Source organism: Amborella trichopoda, chromosome 9 (genome assembly GCF_054954075.1).
Source record: "Amborella trichopoda isolate Santa Cruz 75 chromosome 9, AtrichopodaSantaCruz75HAP2 v2.0, whole genome shotgun sequence".
Taxonomy (NCBI): Eukaryota; Viridiplantae; Streptophyta; class Magnoliopsida; order Amborellales; family Amborellaceae; genus Amborella; species Amborella trichopoda.
The window spans coordinates 4,408,487-4,412,686 of record NC_142344.1 but is presented as its reverse complement, the minus strand read 5'-3'; the positions used below and the strand labels follow the sequence as shown (position 1 = coordinate 4,412,686).

Here is a 4,200-nt window from a genome sequence, read left to right as displayed (position 1 = left end):
CCACAAGTCACCGCGTCATAACAATAAATCAGATTTTGTCAATAACTGAATAAGATTGTATTCATTAAGACTATTTACAATTATTACAAAGAGGTCACAATCATTTCTAATAATTAGATATCAAATTGGGTGGCTTGAGTATGTCATAAAGTTTGAGAAATTTTCTTTGAACTTTGAGATTGATCAATAACACACTTACAACAATCCAAATTAAAATCTGATTGATAAGAATAATTGTGACTTCCTTATACTAAAAGTAAATGCTCATTCTAAATATTTTTATACAAAAAATAAATATGTAAATAGTATTAAGCGTATTTTTACAAGTTTTGAGGAAGAAGACAAGGAAATTAGCTGTTTGGAACTTTAAGATGGGTTTGTTCTAAATATGAAAAAAAGAAAGAAAAAGAGAACGTATAAACACACATCCAATGTTGGTCATACCTTGAGGTTTCTACTCCATCAAATCTTTATATTCTTGATATAACTTCTCCCCGACAGCAAGGTAATTTATTCCTTCTGATCATTTTCTAGTTGGTTTTATCTTAATTTTCTATGCTAAACTTATTCCCCACATGCCTTGATGGTTATGCTCCATTTTGGCATAGATTGAGCTAAATTTGTTGAGCAATTTCCATGATGTATTTTTTGAGATTTTTCATTAGAGTAACAACAAAGCTAAAGAGTTTCTTATCACATTAGAAACCTCAAATTTCGAAGCCCTCAATGTGCCAAAATTCTGTAATGACCATGCTGAAATATGATGTTGCATATATCTCCCTTTAGCCTAGGTGTGCCGCATACTTGCTCCTACTCTTGAATTCATTTTAGCCCTTCATATTTTGACCATCTTGATTATTACGTGGATTGATGCTCAATGATGTTTTCTTCCTATTTTCTTTATTAAACTTGATACTAAGATCTTGCATTATCGGTAGTAGGCATGTACAAGGGATATATATAAGCCCTTGGTGGTAAACTGGGTAATTGAGCTCTATAATTGGCGTCCCATGATTTTAGATCAATGTGCACATATTTTGTTATATTTATGTAACTTGGGGACAAAGTTTTATTGAGTTTGTAATCCAAGTGTTTGCATTAATTCATGAGAAAATATATAGTATTTTATTAAGTGGCATTGTGTTTGAGAATTTCTCAATTGGCATAGTATTGTTATGAGTACGAGTTATTTTAGCGCCAAGTGAGGTCATGTGAAAGTCATTTTGAGTGTAAGTAACTTTCATTGTGTGAGAAATATAGGTTGTATTTGGTTTATATTTGGTCCATGGTCATTATGTCAAATATTTGGGTTAATGTGAGAGGATAGACACGTCTATCAGTATTATCATTATGTGAGCTTTATCCCAACTATTTGGCCGCAAGTCCCAAACCAATCATGCTAACCCCAAGCCCGGAGAAAGGAGGACGAATATGTTAGGTTGGCAGCTAACAAAAATTTTCTCCATATCTATTTCAAAGATAGACACCCAAAATTTGATAAATCGACATAGGAGATTAAGTGGAAGTGATTGAGCTTAAAAACATTTAGAAATTAGGACTCTCCTATTTAGCATGACGAAAGGCCACAAATCACGTTTCTGAATTTTAAATGCTAAAAGTTTGATAAATCTCTTCAATAAGATGATTTACTTTTAGTACAAGGAGATTATTATCATTTTCCATTCAAAATGAAAATATAAACAAAAAACATAGAAAATTAATATAAACGAAAAACATAGAAAATTACATGTGGATGGCTTATAGGCTACATTAAGGGGAAGAAGACTAGCTAAGCCTACATCTACAGAGAACAACATCAGACACTACGTGTGCCAAAGAAGAAGTACATAATGCTAGATGGCCTCGGCCTTATTTAAGCATTGGGCTCTCCTCATTCTCAAACGGTGCTTTAAGGAGGAACGCCGCACCCACATGAATTCGACCTGCAGTCCATGATGCAGGCTACCCGATCCGGCCCGGCAGGCTGAAGTCGACATTGTCTCACGCATGTGTTTGTTGGATTTACTTGGCAACGAGGCCGAGGAATGCATCCCCCGGAAATCATCGCATCAGCACTGTGTACCATACAAGCCAACACCAGCAACGCACACAAGAATGGGAGCATAGCTCCTCCATGGTTTCCTTGGGCCTTGGAAGCCATGAATGAATGAGAAAGAGAGAGAGAGAGAGCAGTGATGATGAGAGAGAGGAGAGGGAGGGATGAAGAGAACCACCCCAAGGTGTGTTTATATACTGTCTACTATGGAAATGACCTTGCTATTATTATTGCATATTTGCTAGGATGGTCTTGGTCTTTGTAAGGGATGACTTAGGGTGATATATATAATTTTAAATGTTTTTGAAGTCAAGATTTTATTTTGGTGAAAGCTGGCAACTCATAGGCAGTGGCTTGGTCAAGGGAACCCACCTGAGCCGTAAGGAAAGCGAGTTTTCATGAGGCATTTCATCTTCTGAAACCAAGACCTGTGCCGGCTCTACCCAAAATTTTCTGGTTCACCGAAGCTCAGAAGTGTTTGATAAAGACGGGAAATAAGCTGACTCTTCTTCCATCTTAGGCATGCATTCGTCCCAAATTTTAATAAAAAATGAGGACCAGCTCATTCTTGGGACTTTCGGAGACATAAACTTAGCTCTAGGAAAGAAAAACCAGTTCAGTGATTTGATAAACTGTGCTCCCTCGGAGAGCATACTGTATATTTACCGTCCCAGGAGGAATAAGTGTTTCCTTTTTCCTCCTAAAAAATTTTAGAAATTATATAAGAATTATTTACCTTCCCAGGAGGAGGACTTGCTTAAGAGCAATTTTTTTTTTGGTTTCTCCTTAAATTCTAGAAACCATATAAGAATCACTAGATTACTATTTCAAAAGAAAGTAAAAAGATGTTGAGCTCTCTGAAAATTAGATCTCATCGTCCAATTTTGAATGATCGTGTTTAGAGGACAATTGGGAAGCAGTTTTACTTTTTTTTTTTTTGGGGGAAACATAATGGGGAAAACAAACCCCTACCAGTTTTTTAAAGTAGATAAAGTTAGCTTTTTGAAAGTACTGTAGGGGTACTACCACCATGACCCCATCCTTTTACCCATAAGTAATTTTAATTGAGGTTAGTAAACAAACAGAATAGATTATATCCTTAAAATCTGTGGTCCTAAAAATATTCCTTGATCAAAATTTCCCCTAGGGAGTAAATTAACGGTATGCTTCCATTGGAACACAAAATCTTTCGACTTCATCTCTATAATTTGCATTGACACTAAAACCATTTACTTAAGAATTAGTGAATAAAAAATTATTGACATGAGAGAAAGTGGAATGGGAGGGAAAGAGACTTTAGCCATATCTTCTAATTACTTTTTATGATGGTGTTGAAATTATTTAAACAGAGAAAATATGCAAATATTTAATAACTTCTAACAATGCAACATCTCCATTGGTTTATTAAGCATTTCCTTAAGTTTGATTAATTACGTAAAGCTCTTTCAATGCTCTACAGTTGTTCATGGAGGGATGAATGGGAATGGCCAAGAAAACAAAGGATGAAAAGCTACATTCAAGATGCAGACACATGCTGCCTACAACTTGTGGCTAATGATAGGAGAGACATATTAAGACTTTCATTGCAACTTGACAAAATCCTCATCATGCGCGCATTTTATTTAGAATCAAACATTGTCCCCCATAAACTACCTCCAATTAAAGAAGAAGAAACAATCCTAATTGCATTCCATGTACTTGAATACAATAATGTCTCAAGTTAGAAGGAAGACCGTCCAACTTTGTGGCTGGTGAGATGTAAGGGTTAGAAAACTCAAACATCAATTTCCTTTTTATTTTTTATTTTTTTCTAAAAATAACCATCTAGTGATTCTTAGGTTGTACCAAAAAATTTGAGATTGAAAAAAATAAAAAAGATCCTCCCAAATTGGTCGTCTTATCAAGGGAGTAGTTATGCAATATATGCTCTAGCGGAAGCATTATATACGCACTCATGAGAATGGCATAACACCAAGGGAGAGTTTCATGAAACATCAACAAAGAGGCAAAGGTTTGATAATTTTAGTTAAAGAGGCAAAGGTTTGATAATTTTAGTTGAGAGATACGAGAATCATGTTTATAATATGGGATTGTCTATGAGAAAACTATTTAGTTCTTGTACATAGAGGTCACAATCATTCTTG

The 4,200-nt window shown here is 35.1% G+C and overlaps 1 long non-coding RNA gene across 1 annotated transcript; it reads left to right on the top strand.

Annotated features, from left to right (window-relative positions):
• The first annotated feature begins 352 nt into the window (after window positions 1-352).
• On the top strand, window positions 353-3,976 carry LOC148780316 (uncharacterized). Its single transcript, XR_016041070.1, has 2 exons — window positions 353-505; window positions 3,516-3,976. It is a non-coding gene; the product is annotated as an uncharacterized LOC148780316 (long non-coding RNA).
• Window positions 3,977-4,200: the final 224 nt, after the last annotated feature.